The 25,355-nt window shown below is 39.9% G+C and overlaps 1 pseudogene; it reads right to left on the bottom strand.

Annotated features, from left to right (window-relative positions):
* Window positions 1-10,075: 10,075 nt before the first annotated feature.
* On the bottom strand, window positions 10,076-24,471 carry LOC117162339 (GTPase-activating Rap/Ran-GAP domain-like protein 3; annotated as a pseudogene).
* Between the last annotated feature and the right edge of the window lie 884 nt (window positions 24,472-25,355).

Genomic DNA, 25,355 nt, shown 5'->3' with positions numbered 1-25,355 from the left:
CACTAGCGACGGAATTAACTCGCGCACGATGGTCGTAAGCTCTTGCACTGTTATAACCGGCACTGATCCCACTTCTGATGTCGGAGCGCACATTAGAATTAGGGTTAGGGGCGTGAAACGAATCTTCGTTTGGGTTACACGTTGTCGTTATGCAATGGAGAAGACATTGACTAGTGCAAATACGATTATTATAGAACCGGACAAGTAACCGCGGTAGTTAGGTGCTCGAGAAACTAATGACAATGATCCTAGGTTCAATAACGAATCCGCGGTCGACGGGATGATAGATGAACGTGCTCACAAAATCTAAGTCGGACGCGTAATATTCACTGGTCGTAAAGGGTTACTCCTTTCATCGATGAGATCGCGAGCGAGAATGCCTTTCCTGTCCCGATGATGCCACAGAGGAAAACTATAATGGGGTGTGTCTAAGGACACGAGATCATCGGATTCGTCGAGAAAAGCCTTCGTTCAGAAAGTAAGGGAAATTGGCGTTGCTGCTAATTGGTCAATCTCCATATCGGTGGTTAGAAAAGGATGTTAGCCGCCCTCGAGGGAAAGTTGCTAGTGGGAGACGCCACTAGTTGAAAAATATGTCTCCCCTATCTTCCCGTAGTTGGGACAAAGACTGTTTGTCTGTTTGAAGGACTTTAGTTAACTAAACCTTAAGATTTATAACGGGCTCTCGGGCTAGCCGAACATGTCCTGCGGAGACGCATCGACATCTGGCAATCATCTTACTCGAAGAATAGGGTCTGCACGTGGCGAGCCACGGGACAGAAACCGTTGGAATGTTTATTGTCTCGTGTCGCCCCGAATATTTCTTTTAAGGAGAGCTATAGAATTACTCCATACCTTGTTAGGCAAAACGTTCATCCCGTGACCGCGGCTACGTTCGGCGACTGACTGTCGCCTCGAGCCCAAGCTCATTATCACGACTCTCGAGCAATTACAATCGGGTTGAATAACTACAATTGTTCAATTACAGCTATAGTAGACTCTAGGTTACAATGTTGCGGGATTATCCAAAATTCCAAAGGCTCCGCTGTTCTTTCATCTCCGACATGTATATACGACAGAGGATTCGGCCGAATAACGTGATTAATAATAATTGATAATAACACGAGGCGATTCTTTATGCAGAAATAAGAAGGACATATAGAATACAAGTTTTCTTATGTGACGCTTCGTTCTCGAGAAAATCGGCTTTGAAAATTTGTCAATGATTCTATGCTCGAACGTGGCTAATTCCGAAATGGGCAGTAGTACGTAAACAACCGTAATTCCTGTAATCTTAGTAAAGCAATTATCTACCTTAGGTAGATATAAATATATAATAGATATATAAATAAATGCAGCGAATTTTTATCATTATTATTGGTAAATGTTCGCAAAACATGTCCATGATTCTTTGACATGTCGTCAAGGTCATCAACCCGAGCAGTGTTACAAAGCTTTTGTTCGAGTGTCGCCGTTCGTTAAAAACTTATTATTTAAAAAATGTTTAAACGAAAGTACATCATTTTTCGCACATTATTTACATTGAAATACAAGCTGATTCTTGATTAACTTAAAATTCGATTTGCATCACTGTTATCATATATATGATAAAGTATAATATTATTATATTCAATTATAATAATCAATGTATATATGTATATATGTATATTGATCCTACTGTATCGAAATATCAAATAATTGTAATATAAACTTTTCAATGTGACAATAACTTTTTAACAAACGGCGACATCTAATTGAAATCTTCGCAATGCTTTACTCAGGTTAACGACCTTGTATTATTTTTGAAAAATGACAAGCGACATGATAGATATAGAAGAAAGTATGTCGGTGCTAAAATTTGTATCAATAACGTCATTACTGATTGTGTTCGCTATTCTCACGTATACCGCTATAGGCTAACGCCCCATTCATTCGATCCCGTTTCCTTTTTTCTGTAACAGCCAGCCTCGAGTCAGTGATTTTCTCGTGTTCTTCTACTTCTTCTCCCTATTCTCTCAACCGTTTTCCTTTGTCTTTCTCAATTTAGTTCATTATTTCGATAAAGAATATAAGAAGAATGAATTTACTGTACGAATTCTTCTTAATTTATTATACGAAGATTGATTTAGCTTCAAGGAATAAATTAAAGCAGAAACAAAATACATCCAGCGTGCTCGTGTACATACTCAAAAATGATTGATTGTAATATGCGCAAGCCTCGATGTAATAAGGAAATACTATACAATACGATACGATACGATACGATACGATACGATACGATACGATACGATACGATACGATGCGATGCGATGCGATACGATGCGATGCGATACGATACAATTTCAGTAAAGAATTATTAGTAACATACATTTTGTAGAACAGAAAGCATTATTAAATTGTTTGAGAAAGTTGTATAACTTTGATTGTACACCATATGTCGTAAGATGAACTCGTTTTCTAATTATTTTCTTTACTGCTTATCTTAATGCACAACCTTATTTTACCCTTATCTTGCTATTACATTTATTTTGCTATTTTGCTATTTTGCTATTTTATTATTTTGCTATTGTCTATTCAATCTAACGTATTCGAACGTTATCCAACTACTAACCATTATGTGTATACGTCTATCTATTATTTATTGCACAAATCTTTACCTTTTTATCTAATTTACCTAGTTAATTAGCTACGCACTTTATCTTCGCACTGTCCTTCTTCTTCTTTTCCAATTTCTTCATCAGTCTACAGCCCTATTTTTACTCCTTTGTTCTTTATCTCTCCTATACTAAATATCTATATATGCTATTACTGATCCCTCTAATTGCCTATACTCTCTTGTCACGAACTCAAATAAATAAATAAATATATATATATGAACTAGCAAGAAACTATAAACTCTGGCATAACAAGATTATTGTACGCTATACACTATATATTAAATCGATTCGATTCAACGATAGTTTACATTTTCGAAATAATTCTTGTAAATGGAGTGTTTTATTAATTCGAGTAACTTCCCATTATAAAAACTTCATCGTGAAAGGGGGGAATGAGAAGTACTATAGTTTAGGTCGGAGGAAAGTAAAAAAGATCGATATTGAGATGAAAGAATCGTATAACCTAAACAGGACAGCTAATTATTCTTACATAATTTTTAGTCTACATAACAGTGTAATTCTTGCATCGTTCTATATAGTTTTCATAATTCTGGTATATCAAAATACGATTTGGTAATAAATACAGAAATTCCATTAGCGAACATTAATTAAAATCCAATACGATCATAGAATGTCAGACTTTCGTTTCAAGTTCCTTGATCGAAGATAACTTGACTACGCGCTAGATTTCGCGTTCGACCTTCGATTTGATAACGTTAGGATAACATTTCGATGAGAATGCATTTATCACCTCACGCGGAGCGATTAAACCGACTCACATAAGATTTCATACACGTGAAAAGTGATATCCTTATTAAAAGAAAAACGAAACACGACATACTAGTACTAATAAAAGCGTTCCACAAATAGATAAAACTAAAACTACTAAAAATATTGCTAGCACTCTACAAATACTTTCCCCCTATATTAAAACAATATTTACTTTTTTTCTCTGCATTACTACAACCAAAAATTTAAATGAAAATGATTTCAATTAAATGATCTCTGCACATTTTTATTCGTTACTTATTCCACGACGATCCTTCTTTCCACATACTAGAATCTCCAACGTTCGAATTTTTCCAACGTTCGAAATTCGAATTTTTCTGTAGTTGTTTAAACGCATAAAGACGTTAAACATCTATAACGACATAATAATAAAGTGGATGCGTAGACAAGCATGGGCTGGAATTCGATAGCTCCGTTTCACATACAGAAGTCACCAAATTGCATCATGAGATGGTGAATTCCAATTTCCATGTCGATCTTTAAACACATAAAGGTGTCGAGCGTCGACGAGTCAACATAGTGGTTTCGTAGACGAGTTAGAGGTCGAACTGGAGCTCGATAACTCGTCTTCTTGGCTTGACGGATTCACTTAGAACACGAAACGTCCATATACAGCGCATTGCGAGAGAAAGAAGTCAGCGTGCGCGCGCGCGCGCGATAGAAGAAAACCTTCAGCCACAAGAATCTCGCGTTAAGGAGCACTGATCCGCACTGTGCATCGTGTATTACCCCGGGGAGGTGGGGATAGAGGTGCAGAGTGCAAGAGGGGAGCGCAGAGGGGCTCAAGACCGGTCACGCCGTCATGCCAGAAAGCCTGCGCGCCGAAATATCATGACTGTTCAACTCGGTTAGCCTCTCTTGCTGCTCCGATTACTTCGCCCCGTTCGTAGACACGCGGCTATATCACGTTCTCGTTCTTCTGTCGCGGACGAAAGTCGCGGAATCATGAAAATTTTGTGTCAACAATTCCGTCCCATGGATTAATATACAGAGCGGAGTAAAAAGGGATAGAATTGTGATGTATAAAGTATAAAAGGGAAGGAGAGGCGGATAATCGACTCTAGGACAGGTGGTACAAACACGGAGGCTGACAGCTGATAGTTCGTGACTTTTGTATCGAGGGAAGTTACGAAACTCGTTACCACGAGAAAGGCTACGACACAGTCTCGCAGGAAAGAAACGGAACACGTCGGTGTGTGAGAACGTGCGTGTCGAGTGCATTCGCGAGTGCATTCGCGGTCGAGAAAGAGAAAGAGGAAAAGGACGTGAAGAGACAAAAGGGAGAGACGGAGAGAGATAGATAGTTAGAGATAGGCAGACAGATAGATAGGTAGGTAGATACATAGATAGATAGATGGATGGATGGATGGATGGATAGATAGATAGATAGATAGATAGATAGATAGATAGATAGATAGATAGATAGATAGATAGATAGATAGGGAGAGAGAAAGAGAGAGAGAGAGAATGCGCGAAATCGGTAATCGATCGATCTGCGATCGAAATTCACTGCGTCGCTAGGATATCGTCCTACCAAAATTGCGGTGATGCCCTTAAAGCGAAAGAACACGTTTGTCAGGGAAAAAATAAGGCGAAATGCGAAATGAAGGGCGAGACGTGGAAGAAGGGTAGAGTAAAAGAGGAGAGAAGAAGAGACCGACGAAGGGAAAGGGGATAACGAGGAGAAGGAGGCGGGAGTCGAGGGGTCATCGGGAAACATAATCTCTGTACGCGCAACGTTCGAGTAACCGACCGAAGTAATTTTCGACTTTACCTTCACTTCCGATACACTTCCGCGTATCCTACACTTACCTTATGTTTCGTGCAACCCTACGATCGCGATGAAGATTGCCCGTAAGCGTTCGCGTTTGAAGCCAGCGTCTGAGATCACACAACACTCTTGACAGTTTTCCGCGATGATGTACGGCTCGGCTGGTATAGTTTTTTCGGCTAGCACACGAGGACAGACAGGCCAATAGATCACAACACTACTACCGACACTTTCGATACGCGACACTATGGTAGACGTACGATCGGGCGTCTTCGGACGAAGTAACAGGCAAGCGAAAGAGCTTGGCACACCTTCGCGTCACGTTACAACGAGCCACGGGCAGCTACAGTCACGGGCTACCTCGGACTCTCCGTCTCCGTCTCCGCTGTTGACTGGTGGCTACCTCGCACCACAAGCTCGTCTCGTACCTGTGTCTCTCTTTCTCTCTTTTTCTCTTTCTACGCTGGTGCTCCGAGCCAGCAGCCGGTAGTACAGTGCATTGCCACCAGATGGACGTGTGTATCAATGTACATAATGCATATAGCGAGCGATTCTACACGAAATTGATTTGAAACGATACTCGAGAAATGGACACCAAAGAAAAGAAATTTCAGAAATTGCTCCATTCGGCGTTTCATCGAGTGTATCTACAGGTACGTTCGTTAAAGTGGACTGATAAGGTATAAGATAAAACGTAACAGCTCGTAATAATCATTGAGCATAAATATGTTTAAACGTAACTTTTTTTATTATAATCAGTGGTACAATCGTAAAGACTAGTTGGAGAAACATGTTAAACGCTTGAACTTAACTTCTATTGCTATAATAGAATTTAATTGTTAAGTAACGAAGGAAAAATTACAGATTAATTATATAAATGTTAAGAAAACCTTATCTTATTTAGGATGTTCTTTTTTTAGAATACTTTGATCCATCGATAATCGAAGCAACTTAAAGAATGATTGTAAAACGTTTTAGATTATCAATGTTAGTACAGATTTATACGACGAATAACCTATTTAATTATAACTGGTAAATCGATACCTTTTATTTTACCTCTCCGAATATCTTACTAAACAGTCGTATTATTTATTAGATAGGTTATAGCGAGATAATCTTTAGAGTCGATTTTTGGGGTAATTTTAATCGAGGAACGTGCAAAACAACCGAAACGTTACACGGAAGCAGGATTTCAATATGGCGGACGCGCAACTTGATCTAACCGAAATCTCGCTAGTAGATCGAACACATGGTTCGTCATAATGCATCGTTTATTTTCTAATAGAGTATTACGTGTACCCGGTTTGTTATCGTTTATCCTGTGATTTTAGTGGAATAGAACAAGTTAGAGAAACACAAGTCGATCTTTGCAAGAATATGGAAGGTATAAGTGTAGATTTGCAATCAACTAAGTATGCAGTCTATCATTTTTGAGAACATAGTTAAAAAAGGTAGAACCTCGATAGAAAATTGTTTTGTGCCTACCAAGTATCGTAGAAAGCACCGCACCCTGCACGTTTTACATATTTTTTTATATTATTTGTATTTTATCTTCTCAAATCCTGCACTCTCAAACTTTCTATAAACTCATGAAAATCCGCAGTCTAGTAATTACTGTTGTATTTCATGATTTTTTACAATTAATTAAAATTTTATTCACAGACTGATTGATCAACGAAATCGATCGATTTTATTTTGTGCACAATGTTTTTCATAGGTATTTTAGTTACGAGATTCGAACATTTTATTTTACTTATTCGTCCATTATTATTATTATTATCATTATTACTACTACTATTATTATCATTATTGTTGTTGTTGCTGTTGTTGTTATTATTAGTATTATTATTATTATTATTATTATTGTATATATGTTATATCGTATTGTTTTATTACGTATATTTCATTACGTCAATTAGCATTTATGAAATATTTCGTTAATTTAATGTACTTGTTCTTCGCTCATTATTATTTGGTATAGAGATATAGGAAATAATTAGAAAATATGAAAAAATATATAATAGTCTGTGAATAGTGAACAACGAGGTTAAAACGAATTTCGCTGATATTACAGTATTATATTAGAGTTCGATTACGATATTGAATTCGGCGTTAATCAAGTGTCGGGGAAAACTTATTTTACCGATTGCAAAAAAATGATTCTAGCGTTATTAATTTAATTAAATTGTTAGTAATATCGCTAGTTATTAATTTAAAGTAAATCAGTAAAACTTGACAAGCTCGAAGTATAGAAAGTAATAAAAAAATTTCATAACAATTGAAATGAATTAGATTCCATTCGACAAGTAGATTGCGGCGCAATATTAAATAAATTGTACAGAAATGATTGTATGGGATTTTGTAGAGAAACAAGGTGTTTTAATTAGAGAAAATGATTGTTTTGCTACTGGCGCGAATAAACCATTAGCTGGATTATATTTAGTGTTATTAATTACGGTTCGACTTGAACGATTAAATCGAATCTAATGTTTGACATGAAAGTTCGTTAAATTAAAGTGTATCGATAGATCAATAGGGAAACTAATATTTCTTCTGTGAAATTGTGCAATCGCTATTATAATTAATGGTTTTTGTTAAAATTCTTTTCGTCTATCTTCCGAAAACCCGTTGAATGTCGTCACGAATCTGGAAAATAAGACGGGAATTTATTCTTTGTACGTTAATGTCAGATAAATTAGAGGAAAGAACGCGGACAATTATTATTATAAGACTCGGCTGATAGTGGCATATAAGTCAGGTAAACGTAAATGATCATAGTTCAACGCTCGAGACTGACCGGGGTCGCCAAAGCATTTTCCTTTAGCTCCGCTTGACAGCGATTGGCATCTATAATTCTCGACGGTGCGGTGTGGCAAAAAAGTCGCGGAATGCGTTTGATTTGAACCCGTTTAAACGCGTTTCAGGAAACGTGAGCCAGCCCTTTCCACTCGTCACGATCATATCGAACCGATCGTTTTCCTTTAAGCGATTATAACCGAAGCACGAAAGGTGTATAAATATTAGGAAAGAGAAAAAGGAAATAAATTAATCTAGGCAGGGTTGCGAAAGTATTTGAAGAGTATTTGAAATTTTATAGATTTACGAGAGCGGATTTTTCAGACTTTCAGCAATTCTTTATAAAATATGTATAGATGAAAGTTCAACATTTACCTTGAACTACGTATCTTTTCGTATATGTACAATTTTGTTGGTTTTGTTTATGTAAACAATCGTTGTGCAATCGGTGAAATTGACGATTAGAAATCATTTTATAAAAATACGAGAATCGAGAAGAAACTGGTGCTAAATCGAAAAAATAAAATTATCGAAGAGAACATTTTCTTACATGCGAATATTCAACTGATCGTAATAGACACAATAGAAAACAGAAAATTGATTGTAATAGAAAAATGTCGAGTTTTACAGCATATGAAAAAAATACATTGAGATCGGAGAGAACGGAAAGATTCGACAAATTCATCGACGAATTTACTAAGAGAAAAGTTTCGTGAGAATAACATTTTCAGATTATTTTCAGTGGTTTTCGCGAAGAAGATTATTTATACGTATATGGAAAAAAACTAACGATACAGAATACAATGTAATATAGTTTTTTGAAGGAGTTAATCGTCTGAGCAAATGTAAAAAAATTCACCTGTACATTTTTTAAGCGGAGATGGACGATGAAATACGCGAGTGCGTGGATTTGAATAAATTTTCAATATGCGTTGTGATGTATCGGCGTCAGCTGGTCGGTGGTCGGTGGTCGGTGGTCGATACGAGACAGACTGGAGCAAAAGGACGTTTTCCGTTGCGACAAGATTCCGCGCACACTGTCAGAAACAGGCGTCCAGTTAGCAAGTTTAGAAGCGCTGTAGACGAAAGGTAGAAAATAGGCGTATACGATAAGATGATTACAGACAGCTTTCCGTGGCTAGAACGCGTGTTTGATAGCAACGATCAACTGCTTCCGAGCGATGATCGTCCGTTAACGAGGGTAGACGAAGACTGTCCTCGCCGTCGAAGAAACTCCCTCCGCTGGAGTACGGTCCGAGAAAGATTCCTCGAGGTCTGTAGCAGTTTTACGATGCGCCCGGCATCGCGCTCAGCAATACGAGTACCACTTGTAACGCGGCAATAATAATAAAACCAGGTCCTTTCCACGGATCGGTGCGATGCGTAACCAAACACTGTTAATGTACCAATTGTGCGTGTATATATCTATATCTATATTGGAATATTACATTTGAAAACATTCGAAACATTAAAAGATTAAACATTAAAACATTAAAATTGCTCTATAATCAAATCCAATTACGTCACAAGGATGAAAAAGAAGAGTGTCATAAAAAAAAAAGAGAGGATGTTAAGATACGTCTCCGAGGAAATGAATTTTAACTGTGTTAAAACGCGTTAAACACGATACAATGTACGTGTACATATAATACTACGATTATAAGGGCTCGGCCTTACTTTGTCCTCCTCTGACTCTGACGTATTACGTTAGCGACAGAGAAATATGAGTAAAGTAGTAAAAAGCTTGGATCAAATTCATCGAATACATTTTTATGTTACGACAGATTATGTACATTTGACGCACATAGGCCAACCTAGCTTAATCTTAAACTTATCAACGCGATAATCATTTTTAATATCGTATAAATAAATAAACATAGCGTAGGCTGAACCAGATAAATATGCAGTCGGCAATACGGTTTGCAATAATAATAATTCGACGAGTCCATCTTCGATTCGACAGTCGGTCGACTGTACGACAAATATACATATACCGTCCGAATGAAAAATTACTTACAGAAGAAAAGTTGTTCGATCGGATCGCATAATTAGCAAATTCCTGTTTAAATATGAACGTTTAATAGGTTATCATCTTCCTTTTATTTGCGGTAAATACATACATATAGAAATCGCTAGGCGATTTAACGGCGTACATTTTCTTTAATTATCCTTTTACGTATTAACCGTGGCTCCTATCGTACCTGTTGTAATTATCGGCAGAGGTAATTCGTCACGACAACCATCGAACGAGACCATCGACGTATAAGTTATCTACGAATTGCGTAAAAGTAATCGTAAAACTTGGTACAACTCGCGCGTAGACCTTGGAAAACCTTTGAAAGCGACGAGAATCCTTTGCTCTTTATCGTTCGTTCGCTCGAGTTGATAAGTCGGTAAAATAATTCTCGTAAAGCGGCTAAATTAGATCGCGTATATCATTTTGATTTTTCCAGTTCTCCGTAAAGAGTTCAGCTTTTAAATAACCCTTGATCGAAATTTAAAGCCGAGTAAATACGAATAAGACGAGAAAGGAATAAAAGTAACACGTGGACTGCGGATATTTATGCAGACTCTTCGACTTTGTCGTTAAGATAACGCTTTAACGTTCTAACATTAACAGAATAATCAAACTTGTTGTATGTTACGGGATATAATACCCGTCAAAATACACTGTACGTACTATTTATCATATATACCGATTTACACGAGTCCTTTACACGTACTTTTTACGATCAGATCCAACTATACGTAAAATTTCGTATCATTCTCTTTTCAGTTTCTACTTTTATTTATTATTTATTAGTTATTATTTATTATTTATTACCATCGTGCTAGTACTATCGGGGCATCTTTTTATCCGGTGCCTTGTCTCGTACTAAACATTCTTCTACCTATTATTATCATTGCTATTGTTATTGTTATTATTATTAGTATTATTATTATTATTATTATATAGGCATAGAGTGATTTTTCGTATTTGCGACAAGAACTTATCAAGATCAACGCTTCTTTCACGAGCAGCGAACGAAATCGCGTCGTAGACGTAATTTCGTAGAAACTGAAACAGCCGATAAGCTTTGTGCTTCTATAGTTTGACGAATAACGACAAATATAGCTATAGTCTGCGAAACTTGAAACGGGACACTCTGTGTAATTATTTCCTCGGATACTACGTCGTTAAAACAAATACGTTCGTATAGATTTATTTAAAAAACATATTTTTTCGTTGTTTACGTTTATGATATAGAAACCAGTTTGTAGAGTAATTCCTACACTTACGTACGTTTCGTTCTCCGTACGTTGAATCGAATCGATGGACGCTTGTGTGTGCTTGTACGTATCTCGCGAAGCGTGAATTTTGTAGGAACGTGGCTAAATTACAACAAGCGTCGTATCGCTCTCTCCTTGATCGAAACAAGCTATCCGGCATTTTTTCATTTCTCAAGATACGTCGCAATCATATCGTATAGACTGTTTGGAAATTATACTGTATATACGTCTATAATTATAATATATACGACTAGATATTTTAGGCGAAACGAGGAAAAACAAAGATGGCACGTTCTAACTTGCATTTACTTTTGGCATTTGTAATATTTCTGCCTGTCGCTCACTCCTACCCATGCTGCGTATCTCCGCGATTCTAAATCTCTCACAAATGCATAAATATCCGCCGTCCGATACTTTTCCAACTCTTTCTCTAACATTTTTCCAACGCGATAGAAACATAAATTTGATCTGGGTTCGATCAACGTTCGAATAAACGCTAACGCGGACAAAGTCAGGTTCGCATAAAAATTGTAAAACTGTTAATTAAACGGTCTAATTGTAAAAGAAGAGAAAGAAACGGCGCGCGTACGTGTATTTTATCTCGATTGCTCTTTGCAACGGCAGTAAATTCTAGCTACAGATGAAACGCACCGAATCGTGCACGATCCGTTGTCGCTTTTACAATTCGATCGAGGCACGAGCTTCAGGTGATCGCAGTTGCGATCTGTCGGAAGGAAGGTCGTTTATACGTTGTGCGCGAAGCTCGAGTTTAAAGGAAATTTTGTTTCACCCGTCGGCGCTCATGCACTCGCAACCAATCAACGACGATTATTACCAACGACGTTATTAATAAATAGCAGGCACGCTCGATCAACCATGTAACTTTTTGTACTAATAGAAATCACATTTTCGTATTTACGAAGACACGTGCTTTTCCTATCTTGCGTTTTACGCTTTATCGTAACTTAAACGTAAGTTACTAAACGCAGCAAGAACGTAAGACGTAGAGTATTGGAAAAACATCTATCGTTATACAGCTAAGAAACGATTAAGAAACGCGTTAAAAAGAAAATGGCGCATTTTTCATCGGTTAGATATGGAAAAGGTTACGGGATTAACTTAGTAAGGAGCGAGTGTCGCTAGCGATCGCTAGCGATCCAGCCTATTTTCTGAGTCGAGGCGGAAGCACGTTGGTCGGCGATGGCGTTGGACTGCTGCTACACGATCTGCTCAACGCTCTGTGAGGCTCAACGCTGAGGAAACTCTTGTCGCTGGTCGGCGGCGCCGAGATGATTTCTGGCTCGGCAGGGCTGGGACAGCGTCGTTGCGAGCACGTTGACAAGCTACTTCTCGATAACGTTTGCAACGGTATTTGGTAGATTCTTATCGGCTTCCAGTCGCCCTGACTGTCTATAGAAAGCAAAAGACAATTATTCTCGATTATATCGATTTCCTACTCGTATCAACGTTAGCTACTATACTATACTATAACGCCAGATATAGTACGTCATGGTTTTCTAGACTTTTCGATTTAGCAAGTTGTTGGCACAGTGTTGGCGCGTAAACGTGTTTATCGCTGCAAGCGTATTTTATATATATATACCGTATAGATATCGTTCTAAATAAATAAATAGATAAATAAATAAATAAATAAATAAAATAAATTATCCTATTAGGATAAATGTAGAATAAGTAGAATAAGTAGAAAATGACGATCGGTTTGGAGAAGACGGACACGTACTTTGCTGATTGGATCGAGACGTAGAAGATTGGGGGAAAGGAGGCGGACTGGAAACCGGTTCTTCCTTGTCCATGGGTTTCGAGTCCAGGCGAATTCTTTCGCATTTTCCAGGCAGAAATTCCGGAGCCGTTGTGGCGAAGAAGATGTCTTGCTTCGAAGTGATTAGATTCAGGTTTGGCATGGCGATCGTGTGCACCAAATTTCCATTGATTATCAATCGTATCTCCATGGTGTCGTTGGTAAAGGCGATCACGTAGGGAAAGGCACAGGCTGAAAGTTTGTATCGGGACACGAAGGATTATCGAAAAATAAAGAACGACGAAACGTAAAGATGCAAAGATACGTTACCTATTGCCGCAGGAACGGAATTCCAGTTGAAATCGAATTCCGTTGCTACGGTATTCTCTTCTAAGAGTTTTTGAAAGTGACACGTATCTGAGGTAAGAAAGGCAGGTAAGCGAGTATCGATCGACCACGTCGTTGTTGCATCGCTGCCACCAATTCTTCCTCCGTTTAACCATAATTCTACCGTTTATTATATTTATTAAATTCTTCGGTTTCCCATTTCGCTTCTTATTCGACTTTTAGCTAGATCGATATACGTAGGCACGACGTATCGTTGAAATCGAACGACGACCTTCTATCTTTAAATTTTGTCTACCTTTAAATTTACATTTTTCACCTTTATTCGGCTGTTTACAATTTTCAACTGTACTTTCGTATTACGTCGCTCTTTCGTCGAGTATACTGCAGTAAGTACAACAGGCCAAAGAACCTTTACGTTTTTTACTTTACTTTACGACTTTGATACGTTCGATCGGTTTAGCGTATAGCGGTGCGTTTGCTCCAACCTCTATACTATATACATATATAAATACGTACTGTTGTAGCAGAGTAACAATTCGGGTTCTTCGTCTTCGCAGAGATCCAAAGCAGCCACCACGTGTGGTTTCGGTGTTCCCTCGATGTGAAGAATTCTCGTGCTTCCAGAAGCTGAGATCAATTCAAAATGATGTCGGACACCGCAGCAAAGCGTCCATTCGTTGTTCGAATCTGTATTTTCTACTATCGTTACCAACGTCGGAGATTCGCTGGCGTTCAACTCCTTCAAATGCAAAAATCCTTCCACGGTGTCTGTGTCCGTAGCGGAACACCATGCGGTCCACGCGGCGCTATGTTTCCATTGGAAAACTATCAAACGTCGGCCGACCGCTAGGCACTAAATAAAATAAAAAACGATATCCGAATTACCAAGGTAATCTGAATTTCTCTATTATCGTCCTATATTTATTCCTATATTTCCTATATTTATAATTCCTATATTTATAATTTACTCGAACAAAACTACTACTAACAAAAATATACATAACTATCGTACGAGTAGTTCAAGTAATTATTAGACAAATGGAAGATTAGATAAATTTGCTTTTTACTCGGTCCGGTAGATTCTAGGGTCTCGATGCCATCGCCATTGATACATCGTACACGCACCTATACTATACTATACTATGTTTAGCGACACGATCCGAAAATCTTGGAATCCTGATAGAATATATATATATATATATATCAGATAAATTGGCAGACGATTCGAATTCGATCGGAGTCTGGAATCTTTTAGTATTTTTACGACAATTCCGAGTCCGATGATACGCTGTTTCGACAAAAGCAATGGAAAACACTCGCCTACGAAACACATTTAAACTTTCGCGACTTACTACTCGCCATACGATCCAGATATTTTCAGCTTCGAATCGTGTTCCAAGCGATTTTCAAGCTTTTGCGATCCCAATACGCGTATTACGTTAAAAAACAAAGAAAAACTCATCTTTATACGAACAGCCAAAGCTTCGACAGCAAGATCGTAAATTATCGAGCTTTTAATCAATATATATCGGATATATTTATCGGATATAAATATACGCAGCAGTGTAGCGGTTGTAGTTTCCATGTGCAAACAAAGCTTAAATAAGCAAAATTACATAAGAAGAATCGATTCCAAGTATAAGCGCTAATTCGAAAATAATTTCTTTAAATATTTCAGCAACGCGAAGCAACGATCGTTTTTCGCGTCTGTTTACACGTTACAAACACGATTGCTTTGCGTCAGCCGATCCACGCGAGTTACATCTGTACAGCGGTTTTTACTCGAGAAATTACGTAAATTGTCGACAACTCGAAAAATTAAGCCGCCACTGACCTTTCCTTGACAGCAACGTTTTTCGTCGTCTCGAGTCGATTGTCCAAATACAGTCTATTTTATAAACATACGCGCTACGTACTGCGTACGTTCGGTTAAAACGATAAATCGAAATAAGAGGAAAAATGTATATAAAAGTTGCTCGTACGAAACGATCAACTCTCTCCACTCGACAATTTCAATTCTTGGGAAAAATTTGAAAAGCCACTGTCGTCTATTCTTTTTCTCTCTCCTTTTTCCTTTTCTCTTGTTCGGTACATACCATGCGCAAATGAGAGCCACCAGGCATAGTAACGGTGTATAAATGGCAGCCCCGAGTTCTAGGTAGTCTTCTTTCCTTTATATGCGCTCGTCCTCTAACAGCCAAGGGACGAACACGAACACGAACACGAGTACGACGAATCAAGGGCTTAAATTTTGTAGTGGCTCGCGTGAAATTGTCGCAATCGTTTTCTTCGCTTTCGTCGCCGTCGTCGTCCGCATCGTCCTCGTCGCCATTGTCTTCGCACTCTTGATCGTCTTCATGATCGTTTGCAATTTCGGCAGGCCTACTCGTCGTGCTATTCTCGAATTCTCTTAGACGAAAAACGTACACGTTGCTATCTTTGCCTTTATCACCGGCTCGAAACAACAATATTCCGTGTTGCTCGACCACGTCTAGCTGTTTAATTTGCACGAACTCGTCGAAGATCAGTCTGTGCGATAAACTGTCTGAAACAGAAAATGCATTGGAAGGTTCTTGCGTTTTGTAATTTCGTAGTTAGGAACAGAGAGAGAGAGAGCATCGGTTTTCTCTGTCCTCGACGAAGGAAAGCGTGCTCTCCTTTTATATATTTTATTATTTCATATATTTCATATTGTTATTTCATACACGCGTCATCTTCTTTCTTTCTTTCCTTTCTTCCTTTATACTAACGAGGTTTTCGCTTAATAAATAAATCAATTTTCTGATTGTACAGTTTCGCACAATTTGTAAGAGAAGACGTATTTTCGAAAATATTCCCTGTAATGGTAAAATAAGGTTTTGATAATGCTCGATTCACCTTCGATCAGAAAAGTTCCATTCTCGGTAGCCAAGATCAGCTTGTTATCCAGCCAAACGTCGCCGCATACGACTTCGTGCGGGAAATCCGGATAGATACACCTCGGCTCCCACGGTCTAGGCTTCAAAGGACCAGCAGTGGCCAAGGAAGTTGGCGCCAAACCTCTGACGATCGCTTCGAGTTTCAGGGCCTGTCCGACGCGCACCATCTCCACGGCACGGGTCTCCTCGCGACGTCGACCTGGAGCCTCCACGACATCCGACAATGCTCGTCGGTTTAACATACTCTGCGAAAATTTCATCGATTTTCCTTTCTACGGGGAGGGTGTGCCGCCAACAGTTAATATATACAGCTAGTACAGTTTTCGTTGCTCGCCAGGCGACGCGGGCGGTTCGGAAATTCGTGCAAAGGCGGAGAAAAGTGGCAATTTACCGTTTTCACGATCATTTTATCGCTTGTCCGTGCTCCGATCGCGTTCTCCGATAGCGCGTTGTTCGAGACGTCGTCGACGAAATGTCGCAACGCAAAAAACGGCAACGCGCTATTAAAAGAGACGCTTGAAGCCAGAATTCACGTTGTATCATCTTTTACGTACTCGTTATCGTGCGATAGCTTTGGTCGAATAACGCCTACGTACAAGAAAACGCGTCGAAGCTTGTGTAAATATTGTATTTCGAGTAGTTTTATCCGCGTAGACGAACGAATTCGCGATAAATACTCCTGATAAATACTCGCGATTGCAATTACAAACAGCGTACTAATTAAAGGCAGCTTGACCGAATCTTTCAGCATTTTATCCAAAGTATTCTAGTATTTCTTACATGCCTTCTAATTCGGATTTCCCTAATTTGGCTTTCTAGCTACAAGTCGTCGGACGAATTTTCAACACGAAGAATATTATAGATGCGATAACGAACGAATCGAAACGCATTACTCGAACAAATAACAGCAAAACCGTGTTTTATTAATAACAACGAATAATACCGCAAGCACGTATAAATACAGAGATGTTCGATACTGGATAACAACGAGTACACAGGTGCCGATAATACTGTCGGAAGTAAGAGCAACTTTATCAAAGAAGGATCTAAAAGCGAGAGGAAATGCATATAAATATGATTGATCGATTAGACTTACGTTGCTCTTGCTCTCCTGCGAGTGTTCTTGATACATATCCCGAAGAAGAGCGTCCAGGGTCCTTTCCCTTTTTTGAGCGAACGTTGGCGTGTTGAACGTGGCTTTCTCGCCGTTTATTAACTTGACGAGAAGAAATTCTCGCAGGGTGTACGGGTCCTCGAACACAGGCGGGCATGGAAGGCTCGGGCCAAACAGAGGAACGTTTTCGTCGCAGTAAATGGCCACGCACCATCCTTTGCCGTTTTCTTCGGCCGATACCACGGCAAACACGTCTGTATTTGTAAATGTATCGCGTGAACGTCGAATTAACGATCTTGTTTATCCTTAGGAAAATATACAAGAAGATGGTGAAACAAGACGTTGGAAGAAAGAGTTTTCTCCGCAAAAGTGGCGTGTATTTGCGAGAATGGGCCGACACATTGTTCGCAAAGGTGCGAACTCGTCGACCACCAGCTGCAAATTTGCGCCGCGCATCGCCCGTTGTAGCAGAACCGACAAACAGGTCTGCGACTTTGCAGCCGGCCGGTCGGTGGGTCAGGTTATTTACGGTAAAAATGGTATCGTCTACGGTATATCGTTATGTAACCGTCGTTATATTACGGGATTCTTAGGAGCTGCGACCAGGCATTAGCTCGTCAAAATGACAATTACGTCGACTAACGTCTCCCTCGACCTCGAAACCAATCGCTTCGCTCTCGTTCGAAACATTTCTCCACACGATTCGGTTATATCGCGGTTATATCCGTTATATCCGAAAAGATCGCAGCTCTTGCCTACACGGATAGACGTATTTATATTTTTATCTTACTTTGTTCTTTCCTCCTTATCTTACCGATCGATTAAAAATGATATTAGAAACTCAGCCTAGATCGAAAAAATGTAGATAAATGGCGTATCGACTTACGGGTAAATTGACTTTTGATGCAGTTTGGGTTGAAAGTGTCTATGGCGTTCGAGTCATCCGTGTAAATGATGTTAACGATATCGTTACCGATGTGTCGCTTTCTCTCCAATTGTTGCGGGTTGTCCTTCGAATAGGGAAGCATCGTACTCACATGGTACATCACTTCGTGTCCCGCGTACACCGTATAATAACTCTCGTTGCGAGTCATGTCGCCTGCAAACGTTCAGAGAGAGTTCGCACTTTGAAGAAGAAACTCGAAAAAAATACAACACGAAGAAAAAATAACAACGACGACAAACGAACATGAAAAACTAGCGTTTACCTTACCGTCGACCATATTTTCAAACCATAGCTACCACCTACTAACTACATAGAAACGGAAATAAGAACGGTACCTTTTACGTCTAAACCATCTCGATACTTGTCCCAATTCTTCAGTTCTATCCTCTCGCCCACAATTTCCAGGAACTTGTCAAAATCTGGACTACCCTTCTCTGTAAACCGAGCGAACAGATCGCGTATCGAGACGAATTACGAATCAACGTTGGAATCGTATTTTTCTAAAACTTGAAACTCGCTATGAAACGGATACAAGGCGGTGAAAAATTGCTCGCGTAACAGTGCTATAGACTCGCGAGAAGCTACTTTTTCGTACGACGGTTAAAATGCTTGAAACGATCGAAACGGTTAAAACGGTCGTAATAGGTGGAACGTACGCTTTAAGCGAAAGCGACCGCCGTTCTTCCGCATAGTCGTCCAAGTTTCAAGGGTTGGTCGATTCGTCTTGGTTAAATTTCAATCGAAACTTTTCCTCCGCTTACCGTTGGATAGCATTTCGTCGTCGGTCGTTTGCCCTTTCTTCGCGTATATCACGCCAAACTTGAAGTTGACGGAACCCTCTTGCTCTTCCAGCAACAGCAGATCCTGCGATGCAAAAATTTCCAAAAGTTCAACTCCACCGTCTCCTTCTTACGATTTCCTACAGTTTCTCGCAATTTCGTACGGTTTCTGCCGTTTTCCCACACACACACACTTGTAGAAATAAAGACGGAAAAGCTGTTTCTTATTAAGTTAATCGCAGGATTGGCCACTTACCTTCTGAAAACCTCGCGCGGAGCCTTATCGAGTTTCTCAAGACCAAAGAAATTGCTGAAATTTTACCAATTAGTTACTTCAACTTGACTTAATTTTAATTTAACCGAAGAAAATTAGCAATCAACGAGCAGTAAGCAAGTCCGTACCTCAAGATCTGCCTGATCGTCATCGTTTTGTTCGCAGAGTATGGCAGCGATATCTTCTGTGCGCCCTAAATTCGTTACTCTTTCATTCATCGATCGCTGTAAACTTTTTTTTGCCTCGCTTTTCTCTTACATAGTGTCTTTTAATACGTAATAACATTCGAAGAAAAAGTGTGGCTATAAAAAGTCACAGTATCGACACTGTTTAGTAATAAAACGGTTCGTTCTACCGTTCACCTACTAATCAATCGATTCTCGAGAGATTCGCAAGAACGTTCGATTCTCTAGCATTTAGCGGTAGACTTTCGTGCGTTTCGTTCTATGAAAATGAAACGCGGAGAACGCGATAAGTAGATAACGGTATCCTTCGTTGCGAGATAAGGCTATGTGCCGATACTTCTTCTATATATAACTATACATGGGTATAGCGTGCAAGTGCGTTGGCATTTTTCACGTAGAAATCTGCTTTTAGAAATTCATTCGTAGCAAGCGTACCGACGCCTAACTTTTTATCGCTTTCGATTTCTGTCCAAGATAATTGCACAACGGGATCGTCAATTTATTCCGCGATTCGTTCGTTACTCGTCCATTGAATAATCTTTAAAACGACGAAACGCGATCAGCTGTACGCGAAACCCGGTACACGAAAAACATATGGTTCGTCAAAGTACGATGTTGGAAACGGTCAGCTCCGCGGTAAATTTAGTCTTTCTTATTTTCTATAATTTACTTTTATCGTCTTATCGCCGATATTTACGTTTACGTTTTATTTTTTCATTAGTTTCGATCAAATCATCGTTCATTTCGAATAGAAAAGTATCTGACAAGTTGCAGTAGTTGTCGTAGAGGTACGTAGAGGTACAGGCGGATACTCACAGTTTTTCTCCATAAAATAACTCTGTAATGCGGCACGCTTTGATCGCTGACTTCGCTCGTCACCACCGATAGAAACAAGGGATTCCTTTCTTGGTCCGCGGCAACGTAATTTTGATGCACTGTAAACCAATTTTTCATCGAGTGACAAATATTTTCGATATACGTATAAGTAAGTAAGTAAGTAAGTAAAGTAAGAAATTATACGGATAACGAATTTTTTACGATAATAAACGTAAAAGACTGTCGGACGAGAACGGATCGAGCTAAATCCAAAATAAAAGAATAGGATATTGCTTGAAAAACGCTTGAATAGGATATTGTTCATCCGTCGTTCCTCTTATCCTGTACATGTATATCGAATATACGTACACTGATACTCTAAAAGACTCGTATAACATAACAGCATGTTCTTTACTCATGTTTTCCGAGAAAGTATTTGAAGTACCAGCGCGTTTGGTACTCTGGATTTTCCAATATCGGCGTACTCGGTGATCCGAACATCTGCACACGTGCAAAATCAGTTTCGCCACGGACGTAATCAAATTTTCTGTTAAACGAGGGGAAAGAAACGGCGCAAGTGGAAAGCGGAAAGCAGGAATATCGCGTGTTTCATGCCTAATTTCTACCTTACTAATTAATTATCTAACTGTACAGAATTACATCGCATTACATCGAACGAATTAGGATCGCTAATAAACAAGTGCCTTTTAGAAACCATTTACATAGTCAGTTACAGCGACGAATACCTTTGTCGCGCATCGTCCACGAATAATCAAAGTAAACGCATTCCAGCATCGTTTTATCGAATTATCTGCGAAGCCGGTACTCCCACCGATCTTATCTCAATTCGTTAACGATAACTTATATATGGTTCGTTGAAAAGCACCACGACGATCAGTCGTCCATGGTACGCGGATGGATGGATGGTACTCGCTTCTCGATAAAAAATGAAAATTAAACAATATCCGGTTTCAATATGGCATATCCGGTTTCTGGATATTTACGAGTTTGCTCGTTCTTCGAATATTTCCAACGCGTTAACGAGTATTTTGTACGTCGTTGAAACTAACATGCCGCCGTAACAAAGAAGAAGGAATTTTATCAAGTTGAGAGAACCAGTTAAAAAGCAAACGGATTCGTATAATTACCGATCTCTTACTTCTTCTTTCTCGCCCGGCGAATCACCGTTCTCCACTCGAAATCTTCTTCCATTGTCGGACCCGTCTTGCTCCATTTGTGGCAGCTGAAACGCACCATATCGAGAGACTAAGGTTAGCGAGACCGTGCGAATCTCCTCCGACGACACACGGAAAAAGGAAAAGGAGACGAGAAACAGATAGACCGTCCCCTTTCTCGGCGCTATCGTTGCGCGCGCCTTTCTTCCTTTCGGAACGCGTGCACGAAAAACTATTTTAAAAATAGTCTCGCGTACCATGTCTCGCGTATTACGCGTTACTGCCAAATTCTCTCGGCGCGCACATCTATATCAAGTCGATTTTCAATCGCCCACTCTCCATACAAATGACCACCGCGCTGCTTTCCAAACTCACCATTTCCACGCTGCCGTAATATCGCCTGGAGAGGACACCCCGCCTCGAAATGGCATCCGTGCTGCATCTGAAAATATCATACTGTAATATCGAAAAATAAGGATAGAAAATTTTTTTTCCGATTACTTACAATTTATTAATATTAAATTGAATATACAAATATAAATTGGACAGAGAACGATATTTATTTAACGGAAACTAAATGCAATACTCGTATCTATATCAAATAACTTTACAGTTATTTGATCACTCTCGTCACAACGAATCTAACACACACACTCTCTCTCTCTAACAACTCTATCAATTCTCACGACTCTACTCTTCGACGACTCGAAACCTCTAACGACTCTACTCTTCGACGACTCAATTAGCTCTGATCTTCGCTAATACACTCCTGCCCGGTCGTGCTCGCTCTTGCTCTCGTCCTCTCACACACATACACACTTTTCGGCTCACATACTCTGGCCTCTCGATTGCCACTCCTTGAAATATGAAACCGTACCACTGTTTTGACGCTGCTTATCCTTTCTCGTGTCGCTGTTACTAGGCGCTCTTGGATGTAAACAAACCACGAAAGACGACGTACACGGTGTTTTCTAATTTCAGCCGATCTCCAATCAAAGCTATTCTACGATATTACAATACGCGTTTAACGTTCTACGCGGCCACGACGAAACGAAGAAACGGTCGCGGTCTCTTTTGCCCAGCTTCCTGCCCGTGTTTATTGCTTCTTTCCCAGCAAAAAATCTGGGTTAACGAGGCCCCTAAGAAACGAACCACACGTTTCCCGATGAAATTCTTTCTTTACGGCAGACACTCGGTCGCAATTATTTTTCACCCGAGTTATCCAAATAATTCTGCTGAACGATTTGCCGGTGCTCGTTAAAACTTTCCACGATATCCGAACCATCGAATAATAGTTTCTCTAATAGTGTCGTTGCTCTTGTTTCTAGTCGAATTCAGAGTGGCGAGTGAATCTCTATAGCAAGGTTCATCGATTACCAAAGCGTATAACCGCGATCGGTTGACGATCGTCGAACCAGTAGCAAACTACAACCAGCCCATAAACACTGCTCTATCCAATACATCCGTCCAATTTTGCGTATCCGTCCGACTTTGTCGCGTTTACGCGTCGATACGATCGTCGTTGACGCGTATCTCTAAAAGAACAAACGATTAAAAATATGGAAACAGGTAACTCGGAGAAATTATTAGGTCCGAAAAGGTAAGGAAAATTCAAAGGATAAACTATAGTATCCGGAGTGGACAATTTTTCAGCCTTTTGCCGTTTGTCCTCGTATCTTCTCGCGGGTATTTTAGGAGTTTTAGACCTAAACTCTGTGTACGATCTTAGCCATAGCGTACGATATGGTATATATATACCTCGATTCTAGCAATGACCTTCGACACAGCGCGAATTACGTTCGTACTCGTATAACGATACGAGCGATACGCGTCGCCGTCTCATTCGATGCAATAGCGATGCGTAGAATCGCAAGCGATGATAAACGGTTAGCAGAGCAGCGAAGGAAGTTTCCAACGAGAATTTATCCGCAACGAGATTTTCGCCTCGCGTTTTTCCGCTTTCCAATCGTTCTTCGTGTTTTCATGCGTGTTTTCATGCGTGTTTTCATGCGTGTTTTCATGCGTGTTTTCATGCGTGTTTTCATCGAACCGGTTACTTCGAACGCCTCGTAGCGGCAAACCCAATATATCGAATATATAAAATAGCGCGCGTTACTATACGACACGCGTTATAACTGCTATATCGTATCGCAAACTCGCATATCGCTCAGCCGTTTTCCGACACAACGATAATAGACCGTGTTTAAAGAAACGTACGCATGATGGCTAGATCGTCGGTGAAGATGCGCGCAACGAGCAGCAGACGACAAGGCAGGCACGCAAACCGATCTCGACCTGTTCCTCTGGATCGTCCGAGAAGCAGGCAACGTCTCTTCGTCGCCGTCGCTTTCCGTCACCGAATTCCCATTTCCAGCGCAACTCTCCCTTCCCCCTTTGCTTCGCTTGCTCGAGAAATTCTTCTTCTCTATGCCGACGGTCGTCGACGAGGTCGAGCTCACCGGCAACGAGACTGCCGACACGTTCGTCGACGAGCCGCTCGTCAACGAGACTCCTCGCAAACGAGACACCAGCTTTATGTCCAAGCACAACATCTTTCCACTCTCTCTTCTCTTTCCTCTTAAATTTCCCCCTTTAAATAGTTTTCCCGCCATCTTTACCGATGCACAGTTTCCGTTTCCGTTTCCACGATCTCGTAATTGCTCGAAACAGCACCTTTCTTCTACTCGAAATGTTCACCTTTAATCCGATCCGGTAAAAAACGTCCGTCTTATTATACGCGAGATATTAACGTGTACAGCGTCATTTTCCTACCAAAGCCACAGCAACGACAGAAAATCGTAGAAAGCACGTCGTACACTTTCGTCGTGTGCGAAAACTTTGCACACTGCAACCTTCCGATAATACGTCGATACCGTAGCTCCCCCGTAGCTCTGTTACGTTCTTTGCCTCTTTCAAATCGATCGCTGTATTAGATACGTTACAAACGATTACTATGTTCAACGACGAACAATACCAACTTAACCACCGATTTACGCTAAGAAGATCGTAGATTTACCATTTGCAAAGGAAAAAGAACGTTTGTTAATTTCTGAATTCTAGTTTCTTCTTTGCTTCGTCTCGTTTACTAAAATCAGCCAGTCAAGATATTATCTTCGTATCGATGTCGTAGAATGTAAATACTTTTTGTAAGAGCGTACAAAATATCGAGCAGAGGGCAAACGGATAAACGAATACATTGTTCAGAGATGTCGAATCGATCCGATTCGAGGATCGTTTCCGAAATTTCATTATTTAATTAGAAAGAAAGAGAAGGTCGACCGATAACCAGATTCGAATTCCCGCGCCTCGAATCCGTATTTCCAGAAACAGAGTCGGAATTACTCTGTCAACACCTTACCACGGCCAGTATTCCGTTCGCATAATTATAATAATTTCTCGGTTCATCCTCATTAAGAGCTACAACGAATTCCAATACTTGGCCAGCGTAACTGTAGCCACCAACTGTTGCAACGGCTACGAAAAGTATTTGTACGTCCTTCTAAGTATTACAGCATTTACTATTTTATTACTATTTAATTGCGCTCGAATATACAAAGTTTCGTATCTTTACTCGTTTAGTCGTATGTATTTTCATACGACAGCGAGAAATTTATTTTCCAAAAACGAATTCGAACGCTACAAAGCGAGCGTTAGCGAGTTTTACATTTCATTCCGATTTATACGTAGATGCTGAATTTTGTATATACGTAGCTGGAAAATCGCTCGAGGGCGAAAGATGCGACAATTCCGAACAAAAG

Source organism: Bombus vancouverensis, unplaced genomic scaffold (assembly GCF_051014615.1).
Source record: "Bombus vancouverensis nearcticus unplaced genomic scaffold, iyBomVanc1_principal scaffold0034, whole genome shotgun sequence".
In the NCBI taxonomy this organism is placed as follows: Eukaryota; Metazoa; Arthropoda; class Insecta; order Hymenoptera; family Apidae; genus Bombus; species Bombus vancouverensis.
Note: the sequence above shows the minus strand (reverse complement) of the source record. Positions and strands in the feature narration are given on the sequence as shown.